Source organism: Bufo gargarizans, chromosome 4 (genome assembly GCF_014858855.1).
Source record: "Bufo gargarizans isolate SCDJY-AF-19 chromosome 4, ASM1485885v1, whole genome shotgun sequence".
Taxonomy (NCBI): domain Eukaryota; kingdom Metazoa; phylum Chordata; class Amphibia; order Anura; family Bufonidae; genus Bufo; species Bufo gargarizans.
Window position 1 is genome coordinate 386,880,747 of NC_058083.1, and position 15,520 is coordinate 386,896,266.

Below are 15,520 nucleotides of genomic sequence, written 5' to 3' on the forward strand. Positions count from 1 at the left end.
GCAGAGAGAAACATTCTGTTTTTCAACCTTAACAAGGAAGCCCCAGCAAGCTGGAGCATGCAAAAATTGCCAAAAAACTCAGTTTTGCTCCTCTCCACGGAAATCTTTAGTAAAAGGCGAAAGATTTATACGTTCTGAAGAGAAACCAGAGTATACATCGGGCAAGGGCTTCCTGGGTTCTTGGTGCCATCTCCTCGGACCTCAATTGGATCAAGGAGACCACCTGGGAGGAGTAGGCTGTCCATGTCTAGACATGCAAATGAGGCCACTAAAAAGCCTGCAAGAGCTAGAGAAGAACATTCTGTTTTTCAACCTGAACAAGGAAGCCCCAGCAAGCTGGAGCATGCAAAAAACTCAGTTTTGCTCCTCTCCACGGAAATCTTTAGTAAAAGGCGAAAGATTTATACGTTCTGAAGAGAAACCAAGTATACATCGGGCAAGTGCTTCCTGGGTTCTTGGTGCTATGTTACTAAACATGCAAATGAGGCCACTAAATCCTGCAAGAGCCAGAGACAACATGCTGTTTTCAACCTTAACAAGGAAGCCCCAGCAAGCTGGAGCATACAAAATTGCCAAAAAACTCAGTTTTGCTCCTCTCCACGGAAATCTTTAGTAAAAGGTGAAAGATTTATGCGTTTGAAGAGAACCAGAATATACATCGGGCAAGGGCTTCCTGGTTCTTGGTGCCATCTCTCGGACCTCAATTGGATCAAGGAAACCACCTGGGAGGAGTAGGCTGTCCATGTTCTAGACATGCAAATGAGGCCACTAAAAAGCCTGCAAGAGATAGAAAGAACATTCTGTTTTCAACCTGAACAAGGAAGCCCCAGCAGCTGGAGCATGCAAAAATTGCCAAAAACTCAGTTTTGCTCCTCTCCACGGAAATCTTTAGTAAAGGCGAAAGATTTTTACGTTCTGAAGAGAAACCAGAGTATACATCGGGCAAGGGCTTCCTGGGTTCTTGGTGCTATGTTCTAAACATGCAAATGAGGCCACTAAAAATCCTGCAAGAGCCAGAGACAAACATTCTGTTTTTCAACCTTAACAAGGAAGCCCCAGCAAGCTGGAGCATGCAAAAATTGCCAAAAAACTCAGTTTTGCTCCTCTCCACGGAAATCTTTAGTAAAAGGCGAAAGATTTATGGTTTGGAAGAGAAACCAGAATATACATCGGGCAAGGGCTTCCTGGGTTCTTGGTGCCATCTCCTCGGACCTCAATTGGATCAAGGAAACCACCTGGGAGGAGTAGGCTGTCCATGTTCTAGACATGCAAATGAGGCCACTAAAAGCCTGCAAGAATAGAGAAGAACATTCTGTTTTTCAACCTGAACAAGGAAGCCCCAGCAGCTGGAGCATGCAAAAATTGCCAAAAACTCAGTTTTTGCTCCTCTCCACGGAAATCTTTAGTAAAAGGCGAAAGATTTATACGTTCTGAAGATAAACCAGAGTATACATCGAGCAAGGGCTTCCTGGGTTCTTGGTGCCATCTCCTCGGACCTCAATTGGATCATGGAGACCACCTGGGAGAAGTAGGCTGTCCATGGTCTAGACATGCAAATGAGGCACTAAAAAGCCTGCAAGAGCTAGAGAAGAACATTCTGTTTTTCAACCTGAACAAGGAAGCCCCAGCAAGCTGGAGCATGCAAAAATTACCAAAAAACTCAGTTTTGCTCCTCTCCACGGAAATCTTTAGTAAAAGCGAAAGATTTATACGTTCTGAAGAGAAACCAGAGTATACTCAGGCAAGGGCTTCCGGGTTCTGGTGCCATCTTCTCGGACCTCATTAGCACAAGGAGACCACCTGGAAGGAGTAGGCTGTCCATGATCTAGACATGCAAATGAGGCCACTAAAAATCCTGCAAGAGCTAGAGAAGAACATTCTGTTTTATAACCTGAACAAGGAAGCCCCAGCAAGCTGGAGCATGCAAAAATTGCCAAAAACTCAGTTTGCTCCTCTCCACGGAAATCTTTAGTAAAAGGCGAAAGATTTTACGTTCTGAGAGAAACCAGAGTATACATCGGGCAAGGGCTTCCTGGGTTCTTGGTGCATGTTCTAGACATGCAAATGAGGCCACTAAAAATCCTGCAAGAGCCAGAGACAAACATTCTGTTTTTCAACCTTAACAAGGAAGCCCCAGCAAGCTGAGCATGCAAAAATTGCCAAAAACTCAGTTTTGCTCCTCTCCACGGAAATCTTTAGTAAAAGGCGAAAGATTTATACGTTCTGAAGAGAAACCAGAGTATACATCGGGCAAGGGCTTCCTGGGTTCTTGGGCTATGTTCTAGACATGCAAATGAGGCCACTAAAAATCCTGCAAGAGCCAGAGACAAACATTCTGTTTTTCAACCTAACAAGGAAGCCCCAGCAAGCTGGAGCATGCAAAATTGCCAAAAACTCAGTTTTGCTCCTCTCCACGGAAATCTTTAGTAAAAGGCGAAAGATTTATACGTTCTGAAGAGAAACCAGAGTATACATCGGGCAAGGGCTTCCTGGGTTCTTGGTCCATCTCCTCGGACCTCAATTGGCACAAGGAACCACCTGGAGGAGTAGGCTGTCCATGTTCTAGACATGCAAATGAGGCCATAAAAAGCCTGCAAGAGCTAGAGAAGAACATTCTGTTTTTCAACCTGAACAAGGAAGCCCCAGCAAGCTGGAGCATGCAAAATTGCCAAAAACTCAGTTTTGCTCCTCTCCACGGAAATCTTTAGTAAAGGCGAAAGATTTTATACGTTCTGAAGAGAAACCAGAGTATACATCGGGCAAGGGCTTCCTGGGTTCTTGGTGCTATGTTCTAGACATGCAAATGAGGCCACTAAAAATCCTGCAAGAGCCAGAGACAAACATTCTGTTTTTCAACCTTAACAAGGAAGCCCCAGCAAGCTGGAGCATGCAAAAATTGCCAAAAAACTCAGTTTTGCTCCTCTCCACGGAAATCTTTAGTAAAAGGCGAAAGATTTAGTTTCTGAAGAGAAACCAGAGTATACATCGGGCAAGGGCTTCCTGGGTTCTTGGTGCCATCTCCTCGGACCTCATTGGATCAGGAGACCACCTGGAGGAGTAGGCTGTCCATGGTCTAGACATGCAAATGAGGCCACTAAAAAGCCTGCAAGAGCTAGACAAGAACATTCTGTTTTTCAACCTGAACAAGGAAGCCCCAGCAAGCTGGAGCATGCAAAAATTGCCAAAAAACTCAGTTTTGCTCCTCTCCACGGAAATCTTTAGTAAAAGGCGAAAGATTTATACGTTCTGAAGAGAAACCAGAGTATACATCGGGCAAGGGCTTCCTGGATTCTTGGTATCATCTCCTCGGACCTCAATTGGCACAAGGAAACCACCTGGGAGGAGTAGGCTGTCCATGTTCTAGACATGCCAATGAGGCCAAAAAAGCCTGCAAGAGCTAGAGAAGAACATTCTGTTTTTCAACCTGAACAAGGAAGCCCCAGCAAGCTGGAGCATGCAAAATTGCCAAAAAACTCAGTTTTGCTCCTCTCCACGGAAATCTTTAGTAAAAGGCGAAAGATTTTACGTTCTGAAGAGAAACCAGAGTATACATCGGGCAAGGGCTTCCTGGGTTCTTGGTGCTATGTTCTAGACATGCAAATGAGGCCCTAAAAATCCTGCAAGAGCCAGAGACAAACATTCTGTTTTTCAACCTTAACAAGGAAGCCCCAGCAAGCTGGAGCATGCAAAATTGCCAAAAACTCAGTTTTGCTCCTCTCCACGGAAATCTTTAGTAAAAGGCGAAAGATTTATACGTTCTGAAGAGAAACCAGAGTATACATCGGGCAAGGGCTTCCTGGGTTCTTGGTGCCATCTCCTCGGACCTCAATTGGATCAAGGAGACCACCTGGGAGGAGTAGGCTGTCCATGTCTAGACATGCAAATGAGGCCACAAAAGCCTGCAAGAGCTAGAAGAACATTCTGTTTTTCAACCTGAACAAGGAAGCCCCAGCAAGCTGGAACATGCAAAAATTGCAAAAAAACTCAGTTTTGCTCCTCTCCACGGAAATCTTTAGTAAAAGGAAAGATTTATACGTTCTGAAGAGAAACCAGAGTATACATCGGGCAAGGGCTTCCTGGTTCTTGGTCATCTCCTCGGACCTCAATTGGCACAAGGAACCACCTGGGAGGAGTAGGCTGTCCATGTCTAGACATGCAAATGAGGCCACTAAAAAGCCTGCAAGAGCTAGAGAAGAACATTCTGTTTTTCAACCTGAACAAGGAAGCCCCAGCAAGCTGGAGCATGCAAAAATTGCCAAAAAACTCAGTTTTGCTCCTCTCCACGGAAATCTTTAGTAAAAGGCGAAAGATTTTACGTTCTGAAGAGAAACCAGAGTATACATCGGGCAAGGGCTTCCTGGGTTCTTGGTGCTATGTTCTAGACATGCAAATGAGGCCACTAAAATCCTGCAAGAGCCAGAGACAAACATTCTGTTTTTCAACCTTAACAAGGAAGCCCCAGCAAGCTGGAGCATGCAAAAATTGCCAAAAAACTCAGTTTTGCTCCTCTCCACGGAAATCTTTAGTAAAAGGCGAAAGATTTATACGTTCTGAGAGAAACCAGAGTATACATCGGGCAAGGGCTTCCTGGGTTCTTGGTGCCATCTCCTCGGACCTCAATTGGATCAAGGAGACCACCTGGGAGAAGTAGGCTGTCCATGGTCTAGACATGCAAATGAGGCCACTAAAAAGCCTGCAAGAGCTAGAGAAGAACATTCTGTTTTTCAACCTGAACAAGGAAGCCCCAGCAAGCTGGAGCATGCAAAAATTGCCAAAAAACTCAGTTTTGCTCCTCTCCACGGAAATCTTTAGTAAAAGGCGAAAGATTTATACGTTCTGAAGAGAAACCAGAGTATACATCGGGCAAGGGCTTCCTGGGTTCTTGGTCATCTCCTCGGACCTCAATTGGACAAGGAACCACCTGGGAGGAGTAGGCTGTCCATGTCTAGACATGCAAATGAGGCCACTAAAAAGCCTGCAAGAGCTAGAGAAGAACATTCTGTTTTTCAACCTGAACAAGGAAGCCCCAGCAAGCTGGAGCATGCAAAAATTGCCAAAAAACTCAGTTTTGCTCCTCTCCACGGAAATCTTTAGTAAAAGGCGAAAGATTTTACGTTCTGAAGAGAAAAACCAGAGTATACATCGGGCAAGGGCTTCCTGGGTTCTTGGTGCTATGTTCTAGACATGCAAATGAGGCCACTAAAAATCCTGCAAGAGCCAGAGACAAACATTCTGTTTTTCAACCTAACAAGGAAGCCCCAGCAAGCTGGAGCATGCAAAAATTGCCAAAAAACTCAGTTTTGCTCCTCTCCACGGAAATCTTTAGTAAAAGGCGAAAGATTTATACGTTCTGAAGAGAAACCAGAGTATACATCGGGCAAGGGCTTCCTGGGTTCTTGGTGCCATCTCCTCGGACCTCAATTGGATCAAGGAGACCACCTGGGAGGAGTAGGCTGTCCATGGTCTAGACATGCAAATGAGGCCACTAAAAATCCTGCAAGAGCTAGAGAAGAACATTCTGTTTTTCAACCTGAACAAGAAAGCCCCAGCAAGCTGGAGCATGCCAAAAAACTCAGTTTTGCTCCTCTCCACGGAAATCTTTAGTAAAAGGCGAAAGATTTATACGTTCTGAAGAGAAACCAGAGTATACATCGGGCAAGGGTTTCCTGGGTTCTTGGTGCCATCTCCTCGGACCTCAATTGGATCAAGGAGACCACCTGGGAGGAGTAGGCTGTCCATGTCTAGACATGCAAATGAGGCCACTAAAAAGCCTGCAAGAGCTAGAGAGAACATTCTGTTTTTCAACCTTAACAAGGAAGCCCCAGCAAGCTGGAGCATGCAAAAATTGCCAAAAAACTCAGTTTTGCTCCTCTCCACGGAAATCTTTAGTAAAAGGCGAAAGATTTATACGTTCTGAAGAGAAACCAGAGTATACATCGGGCAAGGGCTTCCTGGGTTCTTGGTGCCATCTCCTCGGACCTCAATTGGATCAAGGAGACCACCTGGAGGAGTAGGCTGTCCATGGTCTAGACATGCAAATGAGGCCACTAAAATCCTGCAAGAGCTAGAGAAGAACATTCTGTTTTTCAACCTGAACAAGGAAGCCCCAGCAAGCTGGAGCATGCAAAAAAAACTCAGTTTTGCTCCTCTCCACGGAAATCTTTAGTAAAAGGCGAAAGATTTATACGTTCTGAAGAGAAACCAGAGTATACATCGGGCAAGGGCTTCCTGGGTTCTTGGTGCCATCTCCTCGGACCTCAATTGGATCAAGGAGACCACCTGGGAGGAGTAGGCTGTCCGTCTAGACATGCAAATGAGGCCACTAAAAAGCCTGCAAGAGCTAGAGAAGAACATTCTGTTTTTCAACCTGAACAAGGAAGCCCCAGCAAGCTGGAGCATGCAAAAATTGCCAAAAAACTCAGTTTTGCTCCTCTCCACGGAAATCTTTAGTAAAAGGCGAAAGATTTATACGTTCTGAAGAGAAACCAGAGTATACATCGGGCAAGGGCTTCCTGGGTTCTTGGTGCCATCTCCTCGGACCTCAATTGGATCAAGGAGACCACCTGGGGAGTAGGCTGTCCATGGTCTAGACATGCAAATGAGGCCACTAAAAATCCTGCAAGAGCTAGAGAAGAACATTCTGTTTTTCAACCTGAACAAGGAAGCCCCAGCAAGCTGGAGCATGCAAAATTGCCAAAAAACTCAGTTTGCTCCTCTCCACGGAATCTTTAGTAAAAGGCGAAAGATTTATACGTTCTGAAGAGAAACCAGAGTATACATCGGGCAAGGGCTTCCTGGGTTCTTTTGGTGCCATCTCCTCGGACCTCAATTGATCAAGGAGACCACCTGGAGGAGTAGGCTGTCCATGGTTCTAGACATGCAAATGAGGCCACTAAAATCTGCAAGAGCTAGAGAAGAACATTCTGTTTTTCAACCTGAACAAGGAAGCCCAGCAAGCTGGAGCATGCAAAAATGCCAAAAAACTCAGTTTTGCTCCTCTCCACGGAAATCTTTAGTAAAAGGCGAAAGATTTATACGTTTCTGAAGAGAAACCAGATATACATCGGGCAAGGGCTTCCTGGTTCTTGGTGCTATTGTTCTAGACCATGAAAGAGGCCACTCAAAAAGACATGCAAGAGCAGAGACAAAACATTCTGTTTTTCAACCTAACAAGGAAGCCCCAGCAAGCTGGAGCATGCAAAAATTGCCAAAAACTCAGTTTTGCTCCTCTCCACGGAAATCTTTAGTAAAAGGCGAAAGATTTATACGTTCTGAAGAGAAACCAGAGTATGCATCGGGCAAGGGCTTCCTGGGTTCTTGGGGCTATGTTCTAGACATGCAAATGAGGCCACTAAAAATCCTGCAGAGCTAGAGAAGAACATTCTGTTTTTCAACCTGAACAAGGAAGCCCCAGCAGCTGGAGCATGCAAAAATTGCCAAAAAACTCAGTTTTGCTCCTCTCCACGGAAATCTTTAGTAAAAGGCGAAAGATTTTATACGTTCTGAGAGAAACCAGAGTATACATCGGGCAAGGCTTCCTGGTTCGTTCCATCTGGTCTATGTCAGACCACTGCAGGAGTAGGCTGTCCATGGTTCTAGACATGCAAATGAGGCCACTAAAATCCTGCCAGAGCCAGAGACAAACATTCTGTTTTTCAACCTTAACAAGGAAGCCCCAGCAAGCTGGAGCATGCAAAAATTGCCAAAAAACTCAGTTTTGCTCTCTCCACGGAAATCTTTAGTAAAAGGCGAAAGATTTACGTTCTGAAGAGAAACCAGAGTATACATCGGCAAGGGCTTCCTGGGTTCTTGGTGCCATCTCCTCGGACCTCAATTGGATCAAGGAGACCACCTGGGAGGAGTAGGCTGTCCATGGTCTAGACATGCAAATGAGCACTAAAATCCTGCAAGAGCTAGAGAAGAAATTCTGTTTTTCAACCTGAACAAGGAAGCCCCAGCAAGCTGGAGCATGCAAAAATTGCCAAAAAACTCAGTTTTGCTCCTCTCCACGGAATCTTTAGTAAAGGCGAAAGATTTATACGTTCTGAAGAGAAACCAGAGTATACATCGGGCAAGGGCTTCCTGGGTTCTTGGTGCCATCTCCTCGGACCTCAATTGGATCAAGGAGACCACCTAAGAGGAGTAGGCTGTCCATGGTCTAGACATGCAAATGATGCCAACTAAAAATCCTGCAAGAGCTAGAGAAGAACATTCTGTTTTCAACCTTAACAAGGAAGCCCCAGCAAGCTGGAGCATGCAAAAAAAAAACTCAGTTTTGCTCCTCTCCACGGAAATCTTTAGTAAAGGCGAAGATTTATACGTTCTGAAGAGAACCAGAGTATACATCGGCAAGGGCTTCCTGGGTTCTTGGTGCCATCTCCTCGGACCTCAATTGGATCAAGGAGACCACTGGGAGGAGTAGGCTGTCCATGGTCTAGACATGCAAATGAGGCCACTAAAAATCCTGCAAGAGCCATGACACATTCTGTTTTTCAACCTTAACAAGGAAGCCCCAGCAAGCTGGAGCATGCAAAAATTGCCAAAAAACTCAGTTTTGCTCCTCTCCACGGAAATCTTTAGTAAAAGGCGAAAGATTTATACGTTGAAGAGAAACCAGAGTATACATCGGGCAAGGGCTTCTGGGTTCTTGGTGCCATCTCTCGGACCTCAATTGGATCAAGGAGACCACCTGGGAGGAGTAGGCTGTCCATGGTCTAGACATGCAAATGAGGCCACTAAAAATCCTGCAAGAGCTAGAGAAGAACATTTGTTTTTCAACCTGAACAAGGAAGCCCCAAGCAAGCTGCGGAGCATGCAAAAATTCCAAAAAACTCAGTTTTGCTCCTCTCCACGGAAATCTTTAGTAAAAGGCGAAAGATTTATACGTTCTGAAGAGAAACCAGAGTATACATCGGGCAAGGGCTTCCTGGGTTCTTGGTGCCATCTCTCGGACCTCAATTGGATCAAGGAGACCACCTAAGAGGAGTAGGCTGTCCAGGTCTAGACATGCAAATGAGGCCACTAAAAATCCTGCAAGAGCTAGAGAGAACATTCTGTTTTTCAACCTGAACAAGGAAGCCCCAGCAAGCTGGAGCATGCAAAAAAACTCAGTTTTGCTCCTCTCCACGGAAATCTTTAGTAAAAGGCGAAAGATTTATACGTTCTGAAGAGAAACCAGAGTATACATCGGGCAAGGGCTTCCTGGGTTCTTGGTGCCATCTCCTCGGACCTCAATTGGATCAAGGAGACCACCTGGAGGAGTAGGCTGTCCATGGTCTAGACATGCAAATGAGGCCACTAAAAATCCTGCAAGAGCAGTGAAAACTTCTGTTTTTCAACCTAACAAGGAAGCCCCAGCAAGCTGGAGCATGCAAAAATTGCCAAAAAACTCAGTTTGCTCCTCTCCACGGAAATCTTTAGTAAAAGGCGAAAGATTTATACGTTCTGAAGAGAAACCAGAGTATACATCGGGCAAGGGCTTCCTGGGTTCTTGGTGCCATCTCCTCGGACCTCAATTGGATCAGGAGACCACCTGGGAGGAGTAGGCTGTCCATGGTCTAGACATGCAAATGAGGCCACTAAAAATCCTGCAAGAGCTAGAGAAGAACATTCTGTTTTTCAACCTGAACAAGGAAGCCCCAGCAAGCTGGAGCATGCAAAAATTGCCAAAAAACTCAGTTTTGCTCCTCTCCACGGAAATCTTAGTAAAAGGCGAAAGATTTATACGTTCTGAAGAGAAACCAGAGTATACATCGGGCAAGGGCTTCCTGGGTTCTTGGTGCATTCTAGACATGCAAATGAGGCCACTAAAAATCCTGCAAGAGCCAGAGACAAACATTCTGTTTTTCAACCTAACAAGGAAGCCCCAGCAAGCTGGAGCATGCAAAAATTGCCCAAAAACTCAGTTTTGCTCCTCTCCACGGAAATCTTTAGTAAAAGGCGAAAGATTTATACGTTCTGAAGAGAAACCAGAGTATACATCGGGCAAGGGCTTCCTGGGTTCTTGGTGCCATCTCTGACCTCAATTGGACAAGGAACCACCTGGAGGAGTAGGCTGTCCATGTTCTAGACATGCAAATGAGGCCACTAAAAAGCCTGCAAGAGCTAGAGAACATTCTGTTTTTCAACCTGAACAAGGAAGCCCCAGCAAGCTGGAGCATGCAAAAAAAAAAACTCAGTTTTGCTCCTCTCCACGGAAACTTTAGTAAAAGGCGAAAGATTTATACGTTCTGAAGAGAAACCAGAGTATACATCGGGCAAGGGCTTCCTGGGTTCTTGGTGCCATCTCCTCGGACCTCAATTGGATCAAGGAGACCACCTGGAAGGAGTAGGCTGTCCATGTCTAGACATGCAAATGAGGCCACTAAAAAGCCTGCAAGAGCTAGAGAAGAACATTCTGTTTTTCAACCTGAACAAGGAAGCCCCAGCAAGCTGGAGCATGCAAAAATTGCCAAAAAACTCAGTTTTGCTCCTCTCCACGGAAATCTTTAGTAAATGCGAAAGATTTATACGTTCTGAAGAGAAACCAGAGTATACATCGGGCAAGGGCTTCCTGGGTTTTGGTGCCATCTCCTCGGACCTCAATTGGATCAAGGAACCACCTGGGAGGAGTAGGCTGTCCATGTTCTAGACATGCAAATGAGGCCACTAAAAATCCTGCAAGAGCTAGAAGAACATTCTGTTTTTCAACCTGAACAAGGAAGCCCCAGCAAGCTGGAGCATGCAAAAATTGCCAAAAAACTCAGTTTTGCTCCTCTCCACGGAAATCTTTAGTAAAAGGCGAAAGATTTTACGTTCTGAAGAGAAACCAGAGTATACATCGGGCAAGGGCTTCCTGGGTTCTTGGTGCCATCTCCTCGGACCTCAATTGGATCAAGGAGACCACCTGGGGAGGAGTAGGCTGTCCATGGTCTAGACATGCAAATGAGGCCACTAAAAAGCCTGCAAGAGCTAGAGAAGAACATTCTGTTTTTCAACCTGAACAAGGAAGCCCCAGCAAGCTGGAGCATGCAAAAATTGCCAAAAAACTCAGTTTTGCTCCTCTCCACGGAAATCTTTAGTAAAAGGCGAAAGATTTATACGTTCTGAAGAGAAACCAGAGTATACATCGGGCAAGGGCTTCCTGGGTTCTTGGTGCCATCTCCTCGGACCTCAATTGGACAAGGAGACCACCTGGGAGGAGTAGGCTGTCCATGTTCTAGACATGCAAATGAGGCCACTAAAAAGCCTGCAAGAGCTAGAGAAGAACATTCTGTTTTTCAACCTGAACAAGGAAGCCCAGCAAGCTGGAGCATGCAAAAATTGCCAAAAAACTCAGTTTTGCTCCTCTCCACGGAAATCTTTAGTAAAAGGCGAAAGATTTTACGTTCTGAAGAGAAACCAGAGTATACATCGGGCAAGGGCTTCCTGGGTTCTTGGTGCTATGTTCTAGACATGCAAATGAGGCCACTAAAAATCCTGCAAGAGCCAGAGACAAACATTCTGTTTTTCAACCTAACAAGGAAGCCCCAGCAAGCTGGAGCATGCAAAAATTGCCAAAAAACTCAGTTTTGCTCCTCTCCACGGAAATCTTTAGTAAAAGGCGAAAGATTTATACGTTCTGAAGAGAAACCAGAGTATACATCGGGCAAGGGCTTCCTGGGTTCTTGGTGCCATCTCCTCGGACCTCAATTGGATCAAGGAGACCACCTGGGAGGAGTAGGCTGTCCATGTCTAGACATGCAAATGAGGCCACTAAAAAGCCTGCAAGAGCTAGAGAAGAACATTCTGTTTTTCAACCTGAACAAGGAAGCCCCAGCAAGCTGGAGCATGCAAAAATTGCCAAAAAACTCAGTTTTGCTCCTCTCCACGGAAATCTTTAGTAAAAGGCGAAAGATTATACGTTCTGAAGAGAAACCAGAGTATACATCGGGCAAGGGCTTCCTGGGTTCTTGGTATCATCTCCTCGGACCTCAATTGGACAAGGAACCACCTGGGAGGAGTAGGCTGTCCATGTTCTAGACATGCAAATGAGGCCACTAAAAAGCCTGCAAGAGCTAGAGAAGAACATTCTGTTTTTCAACCTGAACAAGGAAGCCCCAGCAAGCTGGAGCATGCAAAAATTGCCAAAAAACTCAGTTTTGCTCCTCTCCACGGAAATCTTTAGTAAAAGGCGAAAGATTTTACGTTCTGAAGAGAAACCAGAGTATACATCGGGCAAGGGCTTCCTGGGTTCTTGGTGCTATGTTCTAGACATGCAAATGAGGCCACTAAAAATCCTGCAAGAGCCAGAGACAAACATTCTGTTTTTCAACCTTAACAAGGAAGCCCAGCAAGCTGGAGCATGCAAAAATTGCCAAAAAACTCAGTTTTGCTCTCCACGGAAATCTTTAGTAAAAGGCGAAAGATTTATACGTTCTGAAGAGAAACCAGAGTATACATCGGGCAAGGGCCTGGGTTCTTGGTGCCATCTCCTCGGACCTCAATTGGATCAAGGAGACCACCTGGGAGGAGTAGGCTGTCCATGGTCTAGACATGCAAATGAGGCCACTAAAAAGCCTGCAAGAGCTAGAAGAATTCTGTTTTTCAACCTGAACAAGGAAGCCCCAGCAAGCTGGAGCATGCAAAAATTGCCAAAAAACTCAGTTTTGCTCCTCTCCACGGAAATCTTTAGTAAAAGGCGAAAGATTTATACGTTCTGAAGAGAAACCAGAGTATACATCGGGCAAGGGCTTCCTGGGTCTTGGGCCATCTCCTCGGACCTCAATTGGATCAAGGAACCACCTGGGAGGAGTAGGCTGTCCATGTCTAGACATGCAAATGAGGCCACTAAAAAGCCTGCAAGAGCTAGAGAAGAACATTCTGTTTTTCAACCTGAACAAGGAAGCCCCAGCAAGCTGGAGCATGCAAAAATTGCCAAAAAACTCAGTTTTGCTCCTCTCCACGGAAATCTTTAGTAAAAGGCGAAAGATTTTACGTTCTGAAGAGAAACCAGAGTATACATCGGGCAAGGGTCCTGGGTTCTTGGTGCTATGTTCTAGACATGCAAATGAGGCCACAAAAATCCTGCAAGAGCCAGAGACAAACATTCTGTTTTTCAACCTTAACAAGGAAGCCCCAGCAAGCTGGAGCATGCAAAAATTGCCAAAAAACTCAGTTTTGCTCTCCACGGAAATCTTTAGTAAAAGGCGAAAGATTTATACGTTCTGAAGAGAAACCAGAGTATACATCGGGCAAGGGCTTCCTGGGTTCTTGGTGCCATCTCCTCGGACCTCAATTGGATCAAGGAGACCACCTGGGAGGAGTAGGCTGTCCATGGTCTAGACATGCAAATGAGGCCACTAAAAAGCCTGCAAGAGAGAGAAGAACATTCTGTTTTTCAACCTGAACAAGGAAGCCCCAGCAAGCTGGAGCATGCAAAAAAAAAACTCAGTTTTGCTCCTCTCCACGGAAACTTTAGTAAAAGGCGAAAGATTTATACGTTCTGAAGAGAAACCAGAGTATACATCGGGCAAGGGCTTCCTGGGTTCTTGGTGCCATCTCCTCGGACCTCAATTGGATCAAGGAGACCACCTGGAGGAGTAGGCTGTCCATGGTCTAGACATGCAAATGAGGCCACTAAAAAGCCTGCAAGAGCTAGAGAAGAACATTCTGTTTTTCAACTGAACAAGGAAGCCCCAGCAAGCTGGAGCATGCAAAAATTGCCCAAAAACTCAGTTTGCTCTCTCCACGGAAATCTTTAGTAAAAGGCGAAAGATTATACGTTCTGAAGAGAAACCAGAGTATACATCGGGCAAGGGCTTCCTGGGTTCTTGGTGCCATCTCCTCGGACCTCAATTGGATCAAGGAGACCACCTGAGAGGAGTAGGCTGTCCATGGTCTAGACATGCAAATGAGGCCACTAAAAATCCTGCAAGAGCTAGAGAAGAACATTCTGTTTTTCAACCTGAACAAGGAAGCCCCAGCAAGCTGGAGCATGCAAAAAAACTCAGTTTTGCTCCTCTCCACGGAAATCTTTAGTAAAAGGCGAAAGATTTATACGTTCTGAAGAGAAACCAGAGTATACATCGGGCAAGGGCTTCCTGGGTTCTTGGTGCCATCTCCTCGGACCTCAATTGGATCAAGGAGACCACCTGGAGGAGTAGGCTGTCCATGGTCTAGACATGCAAATGAGGCCACTAAAAATCCTGCAAGAGCTAGAGAAGAACATTCTGTTTTTCAACCTGAACAAGGAAGCCCCAGCAAGCTGGAGCATGCAAAAATTGCCAAAAACTCAGTTTTGCTCCTCTCCACGGAAATCTTTAGTAAAAGGCGAAAGATTTATACGTTCTGAAGAGAAACCAGAGTATACATCGGGCAAGGGCTTCCTGGGTTCTTGGTGCCATCTCCTCGGACCTCAATGGATCAAGGAGACCACCTGGAGGAGTAGGCTGTCCATGTTCTAGACATGCAAATGAGGCCACTAAAAATCCTGCAAGAGCTAGAGAAGAACATTCTGTTTTTCAACCTGAACAAGGAAGCCCCAGCAAGCTGGAGCATGCAAAAATTGCCAAAAAACTCAGTTTTGCTCCTCTCCCGGAAATCTTTAGTAAAAGGCAAAAGATTTATACGTTCTGAAGAGAAACCAGAGTATACATCGGGCAAGGGCTTCCTGGGTTCTTGGTGCCATCTCCTCGGACCTCAATTGGATCAAGGAGACCACCTGGAGGAGTAGGCTGTCCATGGTCTAGACATGCAAATGAGGCCACTAAAAAGCCTGCAAGAGCTAGAGAAGAACATTCTGTTTTTCAACCTGAACAAGGAAGCCCCAGCAAGCTGGAGCATGCAAAAATTGCCAAAAAACTCAGTTTTGCTCCCTCCACGGAAATCTTTAGTAAAAGGCGAAAGATTTATCGTTCTGAAGAGAAACCAGAGTATACATCGGGCAAGGGCTTCCTGGGTTCTTGGTGGCTATGTCTAGACATGCAAATGAGGCCACTAAAAATCCTGCCACAAGAGCCAGCGACAAACATTCTGTTTTTCAACCTGAACAAGGAAGCCCCAGCAAGCTGGAGCATGCAAAAATTGCCAAAAAACTCAGTTTTGCTCCTCTCCACGGAAATCTTTAGTAAAAGGCGAAAGATTTATACGTTCTGAAGAGAAACCAGAGTATACATCGGGCAAGGGCTTCCTGGGTTCTTGGTGCTATGTTCTAGACATGCAATGAGGCCACTAAAAATCCTGCAAGAGCTAGAGACAAACATTCTGTTTTTCAACCTGAACAAGGAAGCCCCAGCAAGCTGGAGCATGCAAAAATTGCCAAAAAACTCAGTTTTGCTCCTCTCCACGGAAATCTTTAGTAAAAGGCGAAAGATTTATACGTTCTGAAGAGAAACCAGAGTATACATCGGGCAAGGGCTTCCTGGGTTCTTGGTGCCATCTCCTCGGACCTCAATTGGATCAAGGAGACCACCTGGGAGGAGTAGGCTGTCCATGGTCTAGACATGCAAATGAGGCCACTAAAAATCCTGCAAGAGCTAGAGAAAACATTCTGTTTTTCAAC

At 45.5% G+C, this 15,520-nt stretch overlaps 50 non-coding genes and 8 pseudogenes across 50 annotated transcripts; all 58 read right to left on the reverse strand.

The window, feature by feature from the left end:
- Positions 1 to 38: 38 nt before the first annotated feature.
- On the reverse strand, positions 39 to 154 carry LOC122937509. The gene has a single exon (XR_006389889.1). It is a non-coding gene; the product is annotated as a U5 spliceosomal RNA (small nuclear RNA).
- Positions 155 to 324: 170 nt separating this feature from the next.
- LOC122936939 lies at positions 325 to 429 on the reverse strand (annotated as a pseudogene).
- A 113-nt stretch (positions 430 to 542) lies between these two features.
- LOC122936969 lies at positions 543 to 655 on the reverse strand. Its single transcript, XR_006389416.1, has one exon. It is a non-coding gene; the product is annotated as a U5 spliceosomal RNA (small nuclear RNA).
- A 167-nt stretch (positions 656 to 822) lies between these two features.
- Positions 823 to 935, reverse strand: LOC122936888. The gene has a single exon (XR_006389364.1). It is a non-coding gene; the product is annotated as a U5 spliceosomal RNA (small nuclear RNA).
- Positions 936 to 1,051: 116 nt separating this feature from the next.
- On the reverse strand, positions 1,052 to 1,166 carry LOC122936900. Its single transcript, XR_006389370.1, has one exon. It is a non-coding gene; the product is annotated as a U5 spliceosomal RNA (small nuclear RNA).
- A 169-nt stretch (positions 1,167 to 1,335) lies between these two features.
- LOC122936834 lies at positions 1,336 to 1,450 on the reverse strand. The gene has a single exon (XR_006389338.1). It is a non-coding gene; the product is annotated as a U5 spliceosomal RNA (small nuclear RNA).
- A 170-nt stretch (positions 1,451 to 1,620) lies between these two features.
- On the reverse strand, positions 1,621 to 1,735 carry LOC122936764. Its single transcript, XR_006389277.1, has one exon. It is a non-coding gene; the product is annotated as a U5 spliceosomal RNA (small nuclear RNA).
- Positions 1,736 to 1,902: 167 nt separating this feature from the next.
- On the reverse strand, positions 1,903 to 2,014 carry LOC122936970. Its single transcript, XR_006389417.1, has one exon. It is a non-coding gene; the product is annotated as a U5 spliceosomal RNA (small nuclear RNA).
- Positions 2,015 to 2,129: 115 nt separating this feature from the next.
- Positions 2,130 to 2,243, reverse strand: LOC122936707. The gene has a single exon (XR_006389223.1). It is a non-coding gene; the product is annotated as a U5 spliceosomal RNA (small nuclear RNA).
- Positions 2,244 to 2,357: 114 nt separating this feature from the next.
- LOC122936748 lies at positions 2,358 to 2,471 on the reverse strand. Its single transcript, XR_006389262.1, has one exon. It is a non-coding gene; the product is annotated as a U5 spliceosomal RNA (small nuclear RNA).
- A 167-nt stretch (positions 2,472 to 2,638) lies between these two features.
- Positions 2,639 to 2,752, reverse strand: LOC122936974. Its single transcript, XR_006389420.1, has one exon. It is a non-coding gene; the product is annotated as a U5 spliceosomal RNA (small nuclear RNA).
- A 116-nt stretch (positions 2,753 to 2,868) lies between these two features.
- On the reverse strand, positions 2,869 to 2,982 carry LOC122936820. Its single transcript, XR_006389327.1, has one exon. It is a non-coding gene; the product is annotated as a U5 spliceosomal RNA (small nuclear RNA).
- Positions 2,983 to 3,150: 168 nt separating this feature from the next.
- Positions 3,151 to 3,266, reverse strand: LOC122937510. The gene has a single exon (XR_006389890.1). It is a non-coding gene; the product is annotated as a U5 spliceosomal RNA (small nuclear RNA).
- Positions 3,267 to 3,435: 169 nt separating this feature from the next.
- On the reverse strand, positions 3,436 to 3,549 carry LOC122936862. Its single transcript, XR_006389360.1, has one exon. It is a non-coding gene; the product is annotated as a U5 spliceosomal RNA (small nuclear RNA).
- Positions 3,550 to 3,664: 115 nt separating this feature from the next.
- On the reverse strand, positions 3,665 to 3,778 carry LOC122936750. The gene has a single exon (XR_006389264.1). It is a non-coding gene; the product is annotated as a U5 spliceosomal RNA (small nuclear RNA).
- Positions 3,779 to 3,944: 166 nt separating this feature from the next.
- On the reverse strand, positions 3,945 to 4,058 carry LOC122936813. Its single transcript, XR_006389320.1, has one exon. It is a non-coding gene; the product is annotated as a U5 spliceosomal RNA (small nuclear RNA).
- Positions 4,059 to 4,224: 166 nt separating this feature from the next.
- Positions 4,225 to 4,339, reverse strand: LOC122936729. Its single transcript, XR_006389244.1, has one exon. It is a non-coding gene; the product is annotated as a U5 spliceosomal RNA (small nuclear RNA).
- A 115-nt stretch (positions 4,340 to 4,454) lies between these two features.
- LOC122936759 lies at positions 4,455 to 4,569 on the reverse strand. The gene has a single exon (XR_006389272.1). It is a non-coding gene; the product is annotated as a U5 spliceosomal RNA (small nuclear RNA).
- A 171-nt stretch (positions 4,570 to 4,740) lies between these two features.
- On the reverse strand, positions 4,741 to 4,856 carry LOC122937511. The gene has a single exon (XR_006389891.1). It is a non-coding gene; the product is annotated as a U5 spliceosomal RNA (small nuclear RNA).
- A 166-nt stretch (positions 4,857 to 5,022) lies between these two features.
- Positions 5,023 to 5,139, reverse strand: LOC122936861. The gene has a single exon (XR_006389359.1). It is a non-coding gene; the product is annotated as a U5 spliceosomal RNA (small nuclear RNA).
- Positions 5,140 to 5,254: 115 nt separating this feature from the next.
- Positions 5,255 to 5,370, reverse strand: LOC122937513. The gene has a single exon (XR_006389893.1). It is a non-coding gene; the product is annotated as a U5 spliceosomal RNA (small nuclear RNA).
- Positions 5,371 to 5,541: 171 nt separating this feature from the next.
- Positions 5,542 to 5,648, reverse strand: LOC122936923 (annotated as a pseudogene).
- Positions 5,649 to 5,817: 169 nt separating this feature from the next.
- LOC122937514 lies at positions 5,818 to 5,933 on the reverse strand. The gene has a single exon (XR_006389894.1). It is a non-coding gene; the product is annotated as a U5 spliceosomal RNA (small nuclear RNA).
- A 169-nt stretch (positions 5,934 to 6,102) lies between these two features.
- Positions 6,103 to 6,210, reverse strand: LOC122936851 (annotated as a pseudogene).
- A 168-nt stretch (positions 6,211 to 6,378) lies between these two features.
- Positions 6,379 to 6,494, reverse strand: LOC122937515. Its single transcript, XR_006389895.1, has one exon. It is a non-coding gene; the product is annotated as a U5 spliceosomal RNA (small nuclear RNA).
- A 169-nt stretch (positions 6,495 to 6,663) lies between these two features.
- Positions 6,664 to 6,776, reverse strand: LOC122936955. The gene has a single exon (XR_006389408.1). It is a non-coding gene; the product is annotated as a U5 spliceosomal RNA (small nuclear RNA).
- Positions 6,777 to 6,945: 169 nt separating this feature from the next.
- LOC122936956 lies at positions 6,946 to 7,061 on the reverse strand. Its single transcript, XR_006389409.1, has one exon. It is a non-coding gene; the product is annotated as a U5 spliceosomal RNA (small nuclear RNA).
- Positions 7,062 to 7,176: 115 nt separating this feature from the next.
- LOC122936561 lies at positions 7,177 to 7,291 on the reverse strand. Its single transcript, XR_006389083.1, has one exon. It is a non-coding gene; the product is annotated as a U5 spliceosomal RNA (small nuclear RNA).
- Positions 7,292 to 7,406: 115 nt separating this feature from the next.
- LOC122936932 lies at positions 7,407 to 7,521 on the reverse strand. The gene has a single exon (XR_006389391.1). It is a non-coding gene; the product is annotated as a U5 spliceosomal RNA (small nuclear RNA).
- A 150-nt stretch (positions 7,522 to 7,671) lies between these two features.
- On the reverse strand, positions 7,672 to 7,784 carry LOC122936911. The gene has a single exon (XR_006389380.1). It is a non-coding gene; the product is annotated as a U5 spliceosomal RNA (small nuclear RNA).
- Positions 7,785 to 7,950: 166 nt separating this feature from the next.
- On the reverse strand, positions 7,951 to 8,064 carry LOC122936915. Its single transcript, XR_006389384.1, has one exon. It is a non-coding gene; the product is annotated as a U5 spliceosomal RNA (small nuclear RNA).
- A 171-nt stretch (positions 8,065 to 8,235) lies between these two features.
- LOC122937002 lies at positions 8,236 to 8,342 on the reverse strand (annotated as a pseudogene).
- A 166-nt stretch (positions 8,343 to 8,508) lies between these two features.
- Positions 8,509 to 8,622, reverse strand: LOC122936626. Its single transcript, XR_006389146.1, has one exon. It is a non-coding gene; the product is annotated as a U5 spliceosomal RNA (small nuclear RNA).
- A 168-nt stretch (positions 8,623 to 8,790) lies between these two features.
- On the reverse strand, positions 8,791 to 8,908 carry LOC122936706. The gene has a single exon (XR_006389222.1). It is a non-coding gene; the product is annotated as a U5 spliceosomal RNA (small nuclear RNA).
- A 168-nt stretch (positions 8,909 to 9,076) lies between these two features.
- LOC122936877 lies at positions 9,077 to 9,183 on the reverse strand (annotated as a pseudogene).
- A 166-nt stretch (positions 9,184 to 9,349) lies between these two features.
- On the reverse strand, positions 9,350 to 9,464 carry LOC122936664. Its single transcript, XR_006389182.1, has one exon. It is a non-coding gene; the product is annotated as a U5 spliceosomal RNA (small nuclear RNA).
- Positions 9,465 to 9,634: 170 nt separating this feature from the next.
- Positions 9,635 to 9,749, reverse strand: LOC122936789. Its single transcript, XR_006389300.1, has one exon. It is a non-coding gene; the product is annotated as a U5 spliceosomal RNA (small nuclear RNA).
- A 112-nt stretch (positions 9,750 to 9,861) lies between these two features.
- LOC122936505 lies at positions 9,862 to 9,977 on the reverse strand. The gene has a single exon (XR_006389028.1). It is a non-coding gene; the product is annotated as a U5 spliceosomal RNA (small nuclear RNA).
- Positions 9,978 to 10,139: 162 nt separating this feature from the next.
- On the reverse strand, positions 10,140 to 10,249 carry LOC122936951 (annotated as a pseudogene).
- A 170-nt stretch (positions 10,250 to 10,419) lies between these two features.
- On the reverse strand, positions 10,420 to 10,534 carry LOC122936828. The gene has a single exon (XR_006389332.1). It is a non-coding gene; the product is annotated as a U5 spliceosomal RNA (small nuclear RNA).
- Positions 10,535 to 10,701: 167 nt separating this feature from the next.
- LOC122936730 lies at positions 10,702 to 10,816 on the reverse strand. The gene has a single exon (XR_006389245.1). It is a non-coding gene; the product is annotated as a U5 spliceosomal RNA (small nuclear RNA).
- A 172-nt stretch (positions 10,817 to 10,988) lies between these two features.
- LOC122937516 lies at positions 10,989 to 11,104 on the reverse strand. Its single transcript, XR_006389896.1, has one exon. It is a non-coding gene; the product is annotated as a U5 spliceosomal RNA (small nuclear RNA).
- Positions 11,105 to 11,273: 169 nt separating this feature from the next.
- LOC122936832 lies at positions 11,274 to 11,388 on the reverse strand. Its single transcript, XR_006389336.1, has one exon. It is a non-coding gene; the product is annotated as a U5 spliceosomal RNA (small nuclear RNA).
- Positions 11,389 to 11,503: 115 nt separating this feature from the next.
- Positions 11,504 to 11,619, reverse strand: LOC122937517. Its single transcript, XR_006389897.1, has one exon. It is a non-coding gene; the product is annotated as a U5 spliceosomal RNA (small nuclear RNA).
- A 170-nt stretch (positions 11,620 to 11,789) lies between these two features.
- LOC122936782 lies at positions 11,790 to 11,904 on the reverse strand. The gene has a single exon (XR_006389294.1). It is a non-coding gene; the product is annotated as a U5 spliceosomal RNA (small nuclear RNA).
- A 169-nt stretch (positions 11,905 to 12,073) lies between these two features.
- Positions 12,074 to 12,188, reverse strand: LOC122936731. Its single transcript, XR_006389246.1, has one exon. It is a non-coding gene; the product is annotated as a U5 spliceosomal RNA (small nuclear RNA).
- A 115-nt stretch (positions 12,189 to 12,303) lies between these two features.
- Positions 12,304 to 12,416, reverse strand: LOC122936906. The gene has a single exon (XR_006389375.1). It is a non-coding gene; the product is annotated as a U5 spliceosomal RNA (small nuclear RNA).
- A 164-nt stretch (positions 12,417 to 12,580) lies between these two features.
- LOC122936396 lies at positions 12,581 to 12,696 on the reverse strand. Its single transcript, XR_006388925.1, has one exon. It is a non-coding gene; the product is annotated as a U5 spliceosomal RNA (small nuclear RNA).
- Positions 12,697 to 12,863: 167 nt separating this feature from the next.
- On the reverse strand, positions 12,864 to 12,978 carry LOC122936732. Its single transcript, XR_006389247.1, has one exon. It is a non-coding gene; the product is annotated as a U5 spliceosomal RNA (small nuclear RNA).
- Positions 12,979 to 13,091: 113 nt separating this feature from the next.
- LOC122936814 lies at positions 13,092 to 13,204 on the reverse strand. Its single transcript, XR_006389321.1, has one exon. It is a non-coding gene; the product is annotated as a U5 spliceosomal RNA (small nuclear RNA).
- Positions 13,205 to 13,373: 169 nt separating this feature from the next.
- Positions 13,374 to 13,482, reverse strand: LOC122936961 (annotated as a pseudogene).
- Positions 13,483 to 13,651: 169 nt separating this feature from the next.
- Positions 13,652 to 13,764, reverse strand: LOC122936958. Its single transcript, XR_006389410.1, has one exon. It is a non-coding gene; the product is annotated as a U5 spliceosomal RNA (small nuclear RNA).
- Positions 13,765 to 13,935: 171 nt separating this feature from the next.
- On the reverse strand, positions 13,936 to 14,042 carry LOC122936879 (annotated as a pseudogene).
- Positions 14,043 to 14,212: 170 nt separating this feature from the next.
- Positions 14,213 to 14,327, reverse strand: LOC122936562. Its single transcript, XR_006389084.1, has one exon. It is a non-coding gene; the product is annotated as a U5 spliceosomal RNA (small nuclear RNA).
- Positions 14,328 to 14,496: 169 nt separating this feature from the next.
- On the reverse strand, positions 14,497 to 14,611 carry LOC122936673. Its single transcript, XR_006389190.1, has one exon. It is a non-coding gene; the product is annotated as a U5 spliceosomal RNA (small nuclear RNA).
- Positions 14,612 to 14,781: 170 nt separating this feature from the next.
- On the reverse strand, positions 14,782 to 14,895 carry LOC122936894. Its single transcript, XR_006389369.1, has one exon. It is a non-coding gene; the product is annotated as a U5 spliceosomal RNA (small nuclear RNA).
- Positions 14,896 to 15,014: 119 nt separating this feature from the next.
- LOC122936397 lies at positions 15,015 to 15,130 on the reverse strand. Its single transcript, XR_006388926.1, has one exon. It is a non-coding gene; the product is annotated as a U5 spliceosomal RNA (small nuclear RNA).
- Positions 15,131 to 15,245: 115 nt separating this feature from the next.
- Positions 15,246 to 15,361, reverse strand: LOC122936398. Its single transcript, XR_006388927.1, has one exon. It is a non-coding gene; the product is annotated as a U5 spliceosomal RNA (small nuclear RNA).
- Positions 15,362 to 15,520: the final 159 nt, after the last annotated feature.